General features: G+C 45.8%; 1 long non-coding RNA gene across 1 annotated transcript; it reads left to right on the top strand.

The window, feature by feature from the left end:
• The first annotated feature begins 1,501 nt into the window (after nucleotides 1-1,501).
• Nucleotides 1,502-3,247, top strand: LOC148048656 (uncharacterized). Its single transcript, XR_015695701.1, has 2 exons — nucleotides 1,502-1,778; nucleotides 2,718-3,247. It is a non-coding gene; the product is annotated as an uncharacterized LOC148048656 (long non-coding RNA).
• The last annotated feature ends 12,426 nt before the right edge of the window (nucleotides 3,248-15,673 follow it).

The raw sequence follows: 15,673 nt of genomic DNA, 5'->3' as shown, positions 1-15,673 counted from the left end.
TCACCTTAAGCCCAGATGTTGAGTTTAACAGATGAATAGAGTTGGGAGGGACCTTGTAGGTCATCTAGTCCAACCCCCACTCTGCTCAAGACCCTACACCATTTATAACCAATCTCTTCTTGAAAGCTTCCAGGGATGAAGCTCCCACAACTTCTGAAGGCAACTTCTGTTCCATGGGTGGATAATTGTTCTCACTATCAGAAAGTTCCTCCTTATTTTTAGGTTGAATCTCTCCTTGGTCAGTTTCCATCCATTCTTCCTTGTCTGGACTTCAGCTGCTTTGGAGAATATCTAGACCCCCCAACTCCTCTCTGTGGCAGCCCCTCAAATATTGGAAGATGCTCTCCTGTCTCCCCTCGTCCTTCCCTAGGCTAGCCATGTCTCTCTTTTTTCTTTTTTTTTATTATTTTTCCTTCCTTCCTTCCTTCTGTCCTCCTCTCCTTCCTTCCTCCTCTTTCTTTCTTTCTTTCTTTCTTTCTTTCTTTCTTTCTTTCTTTCTTTCTTTCTCTTTCTTTTGCTTTGGAGAATAGCCTGACCTCCTCCTCTCTGTGGCAGCCCCTCAAATATTGGAAGATGCTCCCCTGTCTCCCCTGGTCCTTCTCTCACTAGACTAGCCATGTTTCTCTTTTTAAAATTATTTTTCCTTCCTTCCTTCCTACCTTCCTTCCTTCCTTCCTTCCTTCCCTCCCTCCCTCCCTCCCTCCCTCCCTCTCTCCCTCCTTGCCTTCCACTTTCTTTCTTTCTTTTCTTTCTTTCTTTCTTTCTTCCTTCCCTCCCTCCCTCTCTCCTTGCCTTCCGCTTTCTTTCTTTCTTTCTTTCTTTCTTTCTTTCTTTCTTTCTTTCTTTCTTTCTTTCCTTCCTTCCCTCCCTCTCTCCTTGCCTTCCACTTTCTTTCTTTCTTTCTTTTCTTTCTTTTCTTTCTTTCTTTCTTTCTTTCTTCCATCCTTCCTTCCTTCCTTCCTTCTGTCCTTCCTTCCTTTCTTTTGCTTTGGGGAATAGCTTGACCCCCTTCCTCCTCTCTGGGGCAGCCCCTCAAATATTGGAAGGCTGCTATCCTGTCTCCCCTGGTCCTTCTCTTCCCTAGACTAGCCAGGCCCAGTTCCTGCAACCGTTCATCGTATGTTTTAGCCTCCCGTCCCCTCATCATCTTGGTTGCTCTTCTCTGCACGCTTTCTAGAGTCTCAACATCTTTTGTTATGGTGTGTTGACCAAAACTGGATGCAGGATTCTAGGTGTGGTCTTAATAGAATGGTATTAGTAGCTCACGTAATCTTGATTGCATCCCTCTGTTAATGCAATTTAGGATTGGAGAAGACCGGTTGAGCTCCTGGGAACTCTGGCACCTCCAGAGATGAGAAGGGGTTGCATTGTTCCTTGACACTGATCCTCAAAATTTGGGCACCACCCAAGGGTGTACTATATAGGAGATGACCAGACCAGGCCAAGAGTCAATCGTGGCTCCATCTTCTTGTTCTCTCTCTCTTTTCCTCTTGCAGGAACCGAACGCAGCTCTGAAGGGGTGACACCTAGTTCTCCACGCGGGGTGAGGGCTGCGTGGCCGCAACTCCCAATTCTTCTCCTTCGCCTCCAAATCCATCCTTTCCCCTCCCTCAGAAGCCTGGGACGGATCTTCCAAGATGTCCAGGCTGTTCAGGGCCTTCACCGAGATGATTGAGGGCAGCTCCAAGGTGTCTCCACGGAAGCCCACGGACGACGAGCCGCTGAAGAAGAGCGAGTTCAAAACTCTAATCCAGAAGGAGCAGTTGGCCCCAAGCAAGGTAATCCGAGATTTTGGGGAAGGGATGGTTCGGATGGAAGGTCGAAAGGGGCAAAGGAGAAGAGGAGGTGGGTGGGAAAGGGGCCAGGAGAAGGAGATCATTAGCGCCGAGGTGGCGCAGTGGTTAGAGGGGAGTACTGCAGGCTACTTCTGCTGACTGCCAGCTGCAGTTTGGCAGGTCAAATCTCACCAGGCTCACCGGGCTCAGGAGGAGGAGGAGGAGGAGGGAGAGGAGGAAGAGGAAGATGATGAGGAGGAGGAGGAAGAGGAGAAGGAAGATGAGGAGGAGGAAGATGAGGAGGAGGAGGAGGAGGAAGAGGAGGAGGAAGAGGAAGAAGAGGAGGAGGAGGAAGAGGAGGAAGGAGGAGGAAGAGGAGGAGGAGGAAGAGGAGGAGGAGGAGGAGGAGGAGGAGAGGAAGAGGAGGAGGAGGAGGAGAGAGGAGGAGAAAGAGGAGGAGGAGAAAGAGGAGGAGGAGAAAGAGGAGGAGGAAGAGGAAGAGGAGGAGGGAGGAGGAAGAAGGAGAGGAGGAAGGGAGGAAGAGGAGGAAGGGAGGAGGAGGAGGAGGAGGAGAAAATTGTGGTCTATGCTCTCTGAACTTGGTGGTTTTTTTGCAGTTGTTTCAGAACCCAACTAGATGACAACAATCCTAGAGTCAATGGCATTTACGCTGATACTATAACCCAGTTGGGTCGTGAAACGCCTGCAGGAAAAACCCCAAGCTCAAGAGACCCCCACGGACCCCCCCCCCCCAGAAGGACATTTATTGGCCTCTAGTACCCCTGCAGGGGGGGGTTCCATCATCCCCAGCCTCCCTTCAAGGCCAGGCTCCTTGGCAAGCCTATTCTTACGCGTGCAAAGCAATCCTCGTGCGAAGCGAAAGCAAACTCCTTTCCACTTCGTGGCCTTATTTCTTTATTTTTTCCCCTCCGTGTTTTCCAGAGGTCGCGCAAACACAAGAACGCCAAGGTTCTCCTGCACGACTCCGACGCGGAACTGATGAACGAGAAGGAGCTTCTGGGCCAACGGCATTGAAGGGAATCCATTTGCAAGAGTTTTTCTTTTTTTAAAATTAACCCTGTTTCCCCCACCTCCCTCGAGCCTTCGGTTGCCTCCCCACCCCCTCTTAAAAGGAGGAGGAGGAGGAGGATAAATTTGGCCAGTGTTGTTAAGTGCATTTCTCTCTTTCCAACTTTTGGGACTGCTTTCCTAATGCTTCCGAAGGAAATGCGCTCTGCTTAAGCTCAGGAGTTGCTTGTTTTCAAGGTGGACAAAAATGGCGTCACTTCTTAAAGAAAGCATTTCTTAAACCGACGGTGTTTGGAGCAACGGCGGAGCGATTAAGGCGGTTTCTAGGAGCACCGACAACAGGGCGGTGTTTGGCACCCATTTCCCCCCACCCCCAAATATAGCCGTTTGCAAAGCAGCTAGTCCATATGGAGGCAAAGGAGTTTGCCTCTTCAACTTAGCTGGAGTGATGTGTTTGCTGAAGTGAAAGGAAACTGTGAAATAGAGCCAAAATTTTTTAAAAGCTATTTCCACACCCCAAATATTAATCTAAGGTGTAAACATCATTGATTTGAATTTTCAGCCTGTTTGAGCTTCTATCTTTATTCCTTTGGTTTAATTTGCAAAGAGTGGAAAATTTGCGTTAACACGTACAATTATGTCACGTTATATGCAGCATAAATACATTATATTTATATTGAAAAAAGAATCTGCTTTTTTCCCCCCACCCAACACCGTTTTATCTTATCCTGTCTTCTACCAGCCATTAGCAAAACCGTGTCTACAGATAACAACTGCTTGCTCCAAGATTAAGAACTCTGTGGAAACTAAAATTAAATCTCATTTAAGAAAGAGGATTTTTTTTTAAAAAAAGAAAAAAAAAAACTCACAGTGGTGCAGAATGGAGGATAAACAGAAATAGCCAAATGGTAGCAGCTTCTGGTTGAAAAATATTTCTTTTGGTTCTATTTTTTTTATTATATTGAGAGAAATAAAAAGTTTAAATGCAAAGCTCCTCCCTCCAAAATTAAAAATCAACCAACGAAGAAAAGCATAAAGCAAAATTTCAAAACGTGAAAGAGTCTTAAAAACGGCAAAAGTTTCCAGAAGAAACTCAAATTAAATCTCATTTAAGAAAGAGGTTTTAAAAATAAAAACTCACAGTGGTCCAGAATCTATCTATCTATCTATCTATCTATCTATCTATCTATCTATCTATCTATCTATCTATCTATCTATCTATCTATCATCTATCTATCTATCTATCTATCTAATATCTATCTATCTATCTATCTATCTATCTATCTATCTATCTATCTAATATCTATCTATCTATCTATCTATCTATCTATCTATCTATCTATCTATCTATCTATCTAATATCTATCTATCTATCTCTATCTATCTATCATCTATCTATCTACCTATCTATCTATCAATCATCTATCCATCCATCTATCTATCTATCTATTATCTATCTATCTATCTATCTATCTATCTATCTATCTATCTATCTATCATCTCTCTCTCTCTCTCTCTCTCTCTCTCTCTCTCTCTCTCTCTCTCTCTCTCTCTCTCTCTCTCTCTCTCTCTCTCTCTCTCTCTCTCTGTGTCTCTCTCTCTCTCTGTCTCTCTCTCTCTCTTTCTCTCTCTTGTATATTTAAACCAAATCAGAGGCAGGATTAGCATTAACCATGGCTACCCTTTGATGCGGAAAAAGCTGGTTTAATGGCTGTTGCTCCTATTTCATTTCACGCATTCAATTTCACGTGTGTGTTCTGGAACGCCTGGGGCGCGCATGACTTACTCTCTGGAGAAAAATACTATGCAGTTAAGACACCCCTAACACCCCCTCGGAGTGCGTATTCTATCAAGCGACAGCCTGTTGTGCCTTAAAAATGGCTTCTACTGTACTGCTTCTGTAAAATGGCTTCTGCTGTTGCAGTGGAGTTGCCATGGTAACAGCTTTACAGTACTCCACAAGGGGGCGCCCTCAGGTAAGGGGGAAAATCTTAACATTAGAAATTATGTATATAGGGACATTCCCCCCCCTATCAATAAATACCCGGGCAATAGAGAATAAACGGAAATAGCCAAATTGTAGCAATTCTAGTTCAAATAGTTGTTTTCCTTCTTTTTTTTTTTAATTGTATTGAAACGAAAAAGTTAAAATAAAAAACTCCACCTCCAAATAATGAAAGGAAAAAGACAAAATAAAAATTTGAAGAGTATTAAAAACAGCAGAGGTCTCTGAATTCCAGAAGATTAAATTGAGGTTAATAAAACTCTATATTCAGGAGTTGAGCGGCCAATACATTCGAATAAATGAACCAATAAATCATAGTTTCCAGATAACTATACTTGAACATCTCAGATATTCCCTCTAAACGGGGGTTAAAAGTGTGATTGTGTGGATGGGATTTGTACACCTCGAGCACAGAGAGAAGCATATTACCTAATCATTTAATAATGGATATTAAATTAGGTAGACTCTGGGCCAGGAGAACTTAGCTTGAATGAACAAACCAACTTCAAACAGACACACACACACACACAGACACAGATCCTTCCTGTTGCTGGATATTGAAGGCTATTGAAACACACCTGGATGAAGGACACAAGAAGGGGACTCTTCTATGGAAATGTAGTCATGATGGACCACAACTCACCATCTCTGAAGGTTCATCACGAGATCCTTGTTCCGCGCAGTCTTCAACCTTCTAAGCCAGGGGTCTCCAAACTTGGTTACTGTAGGACTGGTGGATTTCAGCTCCCAGAATTCCTCAGCTGGCTGAGGAATCCTGGGAGTTGAAGTCCACCTGTCTTAAAGTGACCATGTTTGGAGGCCCCTCTCCTGAGCCATCCATGGAAGCTCTTCAGGTGCCATCTGGAAGCTGTGAAGTTTGAGCCCCATTGATAGTGGCTAGGTGGCTTTTGCCCTGTTTCCCGACCTTCCTTGCCACCAGTTGTTAAGTGAATCCTTGCAGGGGTTAAGTTAGGAACACGGTCATTAAGGGAACTTGGCTTCCCCTTTGAATTGGCTGGTCAGAAGGTTGCAAAAAGGGATGACATGACAGTCATCAATATGAACCAATGGCCAAGCATCTGAATTTTGATCAGGTGATGATAGGGATGGTGCCATAGTCATAAGTGTGAGAAATTATAGTAGAGTAGAGAAGAGGAGTTGGAAGGGACCGTGGAGGTCTTCTAGTCCAGCCCCCTGCTCAAGTAGGAAAACCTAATGGTTTTCCAATCTCTTCTTGAAACCCCCCAGTGATGGAGAAGGAAGGAAGGAAGGAAGGAAGGAAGGAAGGAAGGAAGGAGTAGAATAGCAGAATAACTGAGTTGGAAGGGACCTTGGAGGTCTTCTAGTCCAGCCCCCTGCTCAAGCAGGAGATCCTAACCCATTTCAGATAAATAACTGTCTAGTCTCTTCTTAAAAACCTCCAGTGATGGAGCAACCACAACTTCTAGTGGCAAGCCGTTCCACTGGTCCATTGCCCCCACTGTTAGGAAGTTTCTCCCCCATTCCAGGTTCCTTCTCCCCTTGATTCGTTTCCAACCATTGTTTCTTGTCCTGCCCTCTGGACTTCCTCCCCACACCCAAAGGCCCCACAGAAAGGCAACTCTCCAATGCCGGCTAATTCATGCATTTTAATGACATTTTGCCAGGGGACAAGCAGAGCGCAGGGCAAAACACCCGAAGGGGGAAGGCAGGAGAAGACCATGACATGATGAAGGATCAGGAGACCGGTTCTTCTTGGAAGTTCTCATGATGGTTTTGGCCTCCATCTGCGTGGGCCTTCGGTGGTAGGGTTGGCCTTCAAGAAGCCAACAAAATTAGCCATCCCAGAGTTGCGTGGATGGTGTCTCAAAGCATCAATTCCCAGGGTCTCGTTTTCTTGGTGGGCTTCCGTGTTGGGTTGAGGTTGGAAGCCGAGAGATGGACCTTCTCCTTCTCCGTTCCTCTTCCGGACGTTGCCTTCAACAGCTTCTTTAACAGCATTTTGGATTTTGGTCCTGCTGCTTGGGGCAACATTGCTTGGGTGGGGGGCAGTATTGTTGGGGAGGGGGGCAGCACTGCTGGGGTGGGGGGCAGCACTTCTGGGGTGGGGGGCAGCACTGCTGAGGTGGGGGGCAGCACTGCTGAGGTGGGGGGATGGTCTTCTTGCACTGGGGGGGAATGGGGCAAGGCTGCTTGCACTGCTGATTCTGGTAGGACATCCTGGAGGACTTGAAGGAACCTGGGAAAGAGATTAAAAAAACAGAATCGTCCAGTTGTTTCAATCATCAGAAAGCTCATTGAGTCATTTGCTCCCTTCTGGCCTGCTTTCCTGCTTCCCTTGGTGGTAGACTGCTCCTGAACCTGGAGGATCCACTCCACCTCCCTCACTGGCGGAGATGACAGTTATCAAAATCGGAGGAGAGAGCTTGCCTCGCCCCCCAAAACCAAGTTTCCATCCTTTTCAAAAATAATAATAATAAATTCAAGGAGAAGAAACATGGCCACCCACTGCTGACTTGGGGAATTCTGGGAATCCTAGTCCACGCGTCTTAAAGCGACTTACTCAAATAACCTGGCTGGAAAGGATTTCAGGCCAGCCGGCATTGCAAATATTAAAATTTGTTCCGATCGGTATCATTTCACCGGAGGATTTTTAATCTCCTCCCTGGTCAGTCTGTCGATGGATTCCTTTGGGAAGAAAGATCCAAATGCCGGAATCGCAAACTTCCAGAATTGCAGGCAGCTAAACCGGATTTGAAACGATCTCAGCCAGGAAGCTAAAGTGGGTTTATTTGGTTTCGTTGGTTTTTCGGCAAATCGATGGGACTCAATGAATCCGAGGCAAAATATAACATGCCAGTGTGTCCCATAACTAAGTTTTAGCCAAGTTATTTATTCTTACTACTATAATTCAGGGAGGCCAATCACCAGCTTCTAAATTCATACACCTGATTGAAACAATCTATTCCCAAGCAGGATTATTTTTTTTGCCAATTCTTTGTGGTTTCTCCCAATGTGTAAATCTAGAAATAATCACCAAAGATTATTGTTCTGGGAACAATGGGAAAAGACACATCAAATCAAGCCCCTGCCAATAACCCAATTCTTTTTAAAATTGACTTTCCTTCTTGGAAGATTGCAACCTTCATTTGGGCTGGAAATAAATCAGAATTTAAGTTTAGGCTTAGGTTAAAATCTCCCGTTTTTAAGGCGCATCGAAACAGCTGCTAAAAATTAAAACAGCCGCATTCAATTCAAGCACTTTTCAATAATTCTTCCTCCGTGATTGCTACTTTCGTCCGAATCTGAAATAAATCTGAATGTAAGCTTAAATTAAAATCTCCAGATTTTAAGGTGTATAGAAGTACCCGCTAAAGATTAAAACAGCCGCGTTCTCTTCAAGCACCTGGCAATAACTTGGTTTAAAAAAATAAACCTGGTTTTTTTTGCTTCTTCCGTGATTGCAACCTTCATCCAAATTCAAACTGAAATAAATCTGAATTTAAGCTGAAGTTAAAAATCTTCAGATTTTAAGGTGCATCGAAACAGCCGCTTAACGATGAAAGCAGCCGCGTCCCATTCAATAACAGGGTTTTTTATTCCTTCCTTCCACCAAGATTGCAACCTTCATCCAAATTCAAACTGAAATAAATCTGAATTTAAGCTTAAGTTAAAAATCTTCAGATTTTAAGGTGCATCGAAACAGCCGCTTAACGATGAAAGCAGCCGCGTCCCATTCAATAACGTGGTGGTTTCCCCCCCCCCCCCGCTTCCTTCCACCAAGATTACAACCTTCCTCCGAATTTCAAGCCGAAATAAATCTGAATTTAAGCTTGCCGGTCTTTGGATGCTGAGGCTGGTGGAAGCAACTCACCTCGGCTGGGAGATCCAATCGGAGGAGTCTTCAGTAGCTCGGGGAGCGAAGTGAATTGAGGAAGCAGAAGCTTTGGAGAATTTATAAAGCAGCCGCTGAATATTCCGTTGGCATGGAGTTCCTCCTTATTAGATGCCAGGGGGGATGAGAAGGAACACCCTTTCCGAATGCGAATCAACCCCTTTTGCAATGCTAAACCTGTTTTTGTGGCCGTTCTGGCATTACTCACAGCCACTTGGCTGCCCCATCATTGGGAACGGGGTTAATTATTTGCCATTCATCCAGAGATAATGGCCTGGTTACCTTATCAGATCTGGGTTGATTTCCTCCGCAGGAGGAGGAGAAGGAATGGCATTTCTGGAGTCCGCCGTCTACTCCGGGAAGAGGAAACGAAAATGGAAATAACAAGAACGCGGGGAGTCCTCGTCTTATGACAGGTCGCTTAGTGAGGGCTCGGCGTGACCGTCGGCCGCTGGGCTAACCGTTAAATTTGGGTTGAACGGGAGGGAGTCAAGCCAAGCATCTGCGGCTACTGATTTCGCTTATCGGAATCGGGTTGGAAAGGATGCAAATGGGGATCGCAGGAGGACGGAGGTCATACGTGCGAGGACCGGCCATAAAGCGGCATCTGTCGGGCACAAAGAATCAGGCCCATATGTTAAGTTGCATTGCTTAAGCCGATATAACAAGGATTTAAACTGGCACCAGATAAGGGGGCCAAGGAAATTCCAAAGAGTTGACTTAGGCTGTTTGTGACAGCGTAATGATTCTAAGCTGATAACCTGCTTAATTCCGCCCTCACCCAACTATGCCTGTACTTATCCTAGAGTGTCATAACTTCGAACAGCCACTAAGTCAGTTTTTTCAGAAAAGTCCATCTGTATGTATGTATGTATGTATGTGTGTGTGTGTGTGTGTGTATGTATACACACACACACACACACACACACACACACACACATATATATATATATAAAATATATAAAACAATAAAGATAATCGTCCTTAAAAAAACTCACATTCGGGACTGGGAGGTTGGTTGTTAAGCAAAGCAGTCACTAAGTGAAACCGCAACTGTCTATCATCTATCTATCTATCTATCTATCTATCTATCTATCTATCTATCTATCTATCTATCTATCTATCTATCATCTATCTATCTATCTATCTATCATCTATCTATCGGTTTCTCCTTCCCTTCTTCCCTCTCATCTATCTTCTGCTATCTCTATCTCTCCCTCCCTCATCTATCTATCTATCTATCTATCTATCTATCTATCTATCTATCTATCTATCTATCTATCTATCTATCTATCTATCTACCTACCTACCTACCTACCTACCTACCTACCTACCTACCTACCTACCTACCTACCTATCATCTATCTATCTATCGGTCTCTCCTTCCCTTCTTCCCTCTCTCATCTATCTTCTGCTATCTCTCTCTCTCTCCCCCTCCCTCCCTCCCTCCCTCATCTATCTATCTATCTATCTATCTATCTATCTATCTATCTATCTATCTATCTATCTATCTATCTATCTATCTATCTATCTATCTATCTACTTACCTACCCACCTACCTACAGTGTCTCCCTCCCTCCTTCTTTCTCTCTTAATAATGAAATAGCTGCGTTGCACCCATTATCATTTCAAGCGTTTCTTGCCCCCTTCCCAGGCCCGGGAATTCCCAGGGGGCTCTTAAGGTGATTGTGTGGGTGTTTAATAACAAAGATGAAGGCCAAGGCAAACACACACACACACACACACACACATACACAAAACCAAAACCTGGAGGCAGATGGAATCCCCAGATTACTTTTTTAAACAATAAGGATCACGGTAAGGAAGCACGATGTAAATATAGAAATTGCCAGCTGGGCAGATTTCAATATTGGCGGTCAGGTGGGGATGAGCTAAGCTCCTTCAAATCGCTTGCCACATCTGGATGGCGATGACAACATCCTTATGATTAAGCTTGCGAGCTGTGGCTCATGGTTTCCCAACCACTGTTCCAGGGTTGTGTTTTGGCCTCGGACCACAGCAAAAGAGGAACTCCAAAGCCTCTTCGAGAAAATGGGAGTGAAATGCCTTCTCGTGTTTTCTTGTAGGTGGCTCAACGGCTAAGACGCCGAGCTTGTCGATCAGAAGAGGTCGGCAGTTCGGCGGTTCGAATCCCCAGCGCCGCGTAACGGAGGGAGCTCCCGTTGCTTGTCCCAGCTTTTGCCAACCGAGCAGTTCGAAAGCACGTAAGAAAATGCGAGTAGAAAAATAGGTACCACCTTTGGTGGGAAGGGAAGAGCATTTGATGTGGCTTCGGGAGTTGAGTCATGCCGGCCACATGACCACGGAGATGTCTTCAGACAGCGCTGGCTCTTCAGCTTTGAAACGGAGATGATCAGCGCCCCCTAGAGTCGGGAACGACTGGCACAGATGTGCAAAGCGGGGAACTTTTACCTTTTCCTAATGTTTTCGTTGTCAGAGATCAGTAGTCCTCGCTTATCAACCACAAGGCGGGGCAGACAACTCCATTAAATGGTTTTGAATGTCTTGTTCATTAGAGGTAAGTTATGCTTGTGTAGCAACAGGCAGTTCCGTTGCTAAGAGAAACACCCAGTGGGATGGGAGGGACCGACCACCTCAGTCCTCCTTTGGTTGCTAAGCGAAGCCTGCGGTCGCTAAAGAAGACATCCCGTGACGGGCGTACGACCCCCCCCTTTGCCCTTGGTTGCTAAAACGAAGCACTGCAGTCCTTAAGCAAGACACCACACGATCGCAAAGGATGGTTTAATTCCTCTGCTAATCCTTGTTGTAACAAGCTGGTTGTGAAACACACGCGGGCGATCCGATGGGACAATTGTGAGGGTTGTGAATGCACACCAGTTGCACACCGTGCCGGTGATGTCATTGCAGATTAAGGGCACACACACACACACCCGTTGCGAAACGCCCAAACGGCGATTGCACAACAGCAGGATACCACGAGGTCATTAACGTGAGGATCGATGGCAAAGCCACTTCCTCCCTCCCAACCGTTCCAAGGGGGTCCTTAAACAAGGCAGTCGGTCAACAAGGACCTGTTTCCTGCTCGCTATTGTGCATCGTTGGTCCAGTCCACACAACTTTTCGCTTCGAAGTCCGTTTGGGGAAGGGCGCCAAGAAGCCGGATCGCCAAGAAGCCGCCACCCACCAATGGTCGCCTCTTTCGTCAGAGGAACGCGACAAACCGTGGCTTGTTTGTGAGGCCAGAATCAGGGAAACAGTTGGCTTGCACAAATGTCACACTTTGGTGTGTCCCTGTTGTTGTTTTTTTTCTTCCTTGAACCTCATCATCAGCCAGGGTGAAAAAGTCATGTGTCACACGGGAGATTAAGAGCGATGACGAGGCAGCTTTTGTCCGCCGTGATTTGCGAGAGTTTTATTAATGGACTAATTGCTTTAAGCGGCCTCCCCAGGGCCTGGCAGGCTGCGAGGGCAGGAATTCAGGAAAAAGGGATGCGTGTCTCCTTCATCATCCGTCTTTTCTGTAAAAAACGCCCGGGGCGCCCTTCCTCTCCTTCCACGCCTGTTTCGTTCCGCCCTTTCGGGGTGAAGCGGCTCCCAATTTGCACTCATTAAAATGGAGGAGGAGGAGGAGGAGGAGGAGGAAGGGGTGACCTTATGGCCAGGGAGCATGGGATAGGAGGGATTTCTCTGAGCAACCCGTCGTTAAGCGGGACGGGGTGATGAGGAACAGCGGGTGCGTGACAGCCTTCCTTCCTTCCTTCCTTCCTTCCTTCCTTCCTCCCTCCCTCCTTTCTTTCTTTCTTTCTTTCTTTCCTTCTTTCCTTCCTTCCTTCCTTCTTTATCCCATCTTCCTTCCTTCTTTTATCCCATCTTCCTTCCTTCTTTTATCCCATCGTCTGTCCTTCCTTCCTTCCTTCCTTCCTTCCTTCCTTCCTTCCTTCCTTCCTTCCTTCCTTCTTTCCTTCTTTATCCTATCTTCCTTCCTTCCTTCCTTCCTTCTTTCTTTCTTTCCTTCCTTCCTTCCTCCTTTCTTTCTTTCTTTCTTTCTTTCTTTCTTTCCTTCTTTCCTTCCTTCCTTCCTTCTTTATCCCATCTTCCTTCCTTCTTTTATCCCATCTTCCTTCCTTCTTTTATCCCATCTTCCTTCCTTCTTTTATCCCATCGTCTGTCCTTCCTTCCTTCCTTCCTTCCTTCCTTCCTTCCTTCCTTCCTTCCCTCCCTCCCTCCCTCCTCCCTCCCTCCCTCCTTTCTTCTTTATCCCATTTTCCTTCCTTCTTTTATCCACTCATCTGTCCTTCCCTCCCTCCCTCACCCTCCCTCCCTTCTTCCTTTCTTCTTTATTCAATCTTCCTTCCTTCCTTCCTTCCCTTGCTCCCTCGCTCCCTCCCCCTCCCTCCTTCCTTCTTCATCCCATCTTCCTTCCTTCTTCTTTATCCCATTTTCCTTCCTTCTTTTATCCCATCATCTGGCCTTCCTTCCTTCCCTCCCTCCCCCTCCCTCCCTTCTTCCTTCCTTCTTTATTCAATCTTCCTTCCTTCCTCCCCTCTTCCTTCCTTCCTATTTTTCATTCTCACTCTCTCTTCCTCCCGAAAAAAGCTACGAGAATAATTTCTAACCTCCACACAAACCTCCTAAATTAGGAAATAATTTAAACATAATATATATGTATTGCATTTTTTTTGCTGATAAATAAATGAAGGGAGACTAGTATAGATCTATTTCAAGCTATTTAGCTCTCATCAGCTAGCCATACCCTTATCAGCTGAGCCACTGGAATAATTATATATTAATATTATATATATATATATATGCGCTATAAAGGAGGAGAGCCTGTGGCTTAGTGGCTAATACAACTGTCTAATATGTAATACAGCACAGGTTCAAATCCCAGTAAGGGTATGGCTAGCTGATGAGAGCTAAATAGCTTGAAATAGATCTATACTAGTCTCCCTTTATTTATTTATCAGCACAAATGCACTTGGTAAGCCCCAATTATGGGAGGAAGCTAACTGCTTCCATCATCTGTCAATCAGCTCGTCACAAGAGTCCATCACGACAGAAACTCAATATTTTTACTGTTGCCTTTGTTATATTTGTGTTATATTAAATAAATAAAGCCTCCCTTTATTTATTTATCAGCACAAATATAACATATAACATATATATGTTTTCGTGTATACATACACACACACACATACACATACACATACAGGGTGGCTTGTAGAGTTAAGATGCTTAAAATTCACGCTCGTGGGTTCGAATCTGGGCTGTTCTTCGCTTCTCCTCCCACCCACCCCACAACTCTCCTTCTGTTCTTACTGGACAGATGGACAAAACGGGCTCCGATTTACACATGGCTTCCCTTACAACTTTGTGTAAACCCAACCCTCCCTTCCTCGCTTACACACACACGGGTTTCGTCTTGACACTCCCCATCCTCCCTTGCACCCCGGTTCATTTACAACTGAGCGTAAGCCCCCCGAACGCTCGCTTAAAGCACTTGGGTCTGACTTGGATTGTGAGTCGCCCTGAGTCCCCTTCGGGGGGGAAAGGGCGGCATATAAATGCAATAAATCCAATCCAATTCAATTCAACTCAAGGACTCCCTGTAGAGGCTTAAAATCCCCGCTCCTGATGTTCGAATCCGGGCCGTTCTTAGCTCTTCTCCTCCACCGTCCTCTTTCCGTCCTTATTGGACGGGCGGTCAAAGCGGGCTCCGATGTACGCATTTTGGTTCGCTTACAACTGAATGTAAACCTGGCCTTGGACACCCCCTCCTCGCGTTTTAACCCCCCCACCTCTTCTTTGAGGAACTTCAGGATGTGACCCAACTCCCCGTCGGTGCAACTCGGGAAAATTGTGGGGTGGATTTTGTCTTGGCAAAGGGCCTCCGAGGAGATGATTGAACTGCTTCCTCGTGAGTAAGCCGGCCAGCTCAGAATCCGAAGCAGCTGAGCCAGGTGATTGATTGCTACTCCCACTGTCAAGTTAGGAGGAAAGTTAAGTAAGAGGCGAACCAGGCCCTAACTTTGAACTCTTTCACCACAGAAGAGATAATAGGGCTTGGATCGTGTGACTTTTCCCGGATGATGCCATCAATAGGTTGGGGTTGCAAAGGATAGGAAGAAGAAGAAGAAAAAAAAAACCCAGGTGAAAATTAAAAAAAAGGATGCATCTATTACTCAGACCAATTTTGTTTCCCTCTCCCACCCGCTGAGTGAGGGGAGGCTCCCTCGGAGAGAAAGAGTTTTAGAGTATAAATAGCTGTGCAAAATGTGAGTTTTGCATTGGACTCTTGAAGCTTCCTTCCTTCCTCCTCCAGCGAGCCTGTGGTCCTCCCTCCAGCGGGTAAGTAGAGGCTGTGGAGTAGAGGTGGTTTTTCCCCCCTCCGTTGGACAAGAAGAAAGGGGATTTGGGAGGGAAGGGGATCGGCTCGTTAAAAGGGAGGAGGAGAGAACGAGAGAGAGAGAGAGGACAGAGAGAGACAGAGACACAGAAAGGGAGAGATAAACCTACACACAGAAAGACACACACACACACACACACACACACAGGGAGAGAGACAGAGAAAGACAGAAAGACAGACCTACACACCTACACATACAGAGAGACAGAGAGAAGAGAGAAGAGAGAGAGATCCTACACACACACACACAGAGAGAGAATGAGAGAAAGAGAGAGAGAAGAGAAAGAGAGAGAGACACACACACCTCTACACCCCTACACACAGAGGCAGAGTGACACACACAGAGAGAGAGAGACAGAGAGAGAGAAAGACACACACACACACAGACAGTGAGAGACACACAGAGAGAGACATACACACACACATACACACAGAGAGAGATAGAGAGAGACAGACAGACACACACACACACACACACAGACAGAGAGACAGAAAGAGAGAGACAGAGAGAGACAGACAGAGACAGACAGACAGACAGAAAGAGACAGTGAGAGAGAGAGAGAGACAGACAGAGAGAGACATACACACACACATACAGAGAG

The sequence above is a fragment of the Thamnophis sirtalis genome, unplaced genomic scaffold, assembly GCF_051295495.1.
Source record: "Thamnophis sirtalis isolate CommonGarterSnake01/CBP01778 unplaced genomic scaffold, rThaSir2_p1.2 scaffold_2, whole genome shotgun sequence".
NCBI lineage: Eukaryota > Metazoa > Chordata > Lepidosauria > Squamata > Natricidae > Thamnophis > Thamnophis sirtalis.
This window is presented reverse-complemented; position numbering and strand designations above follow the sequence as displayed.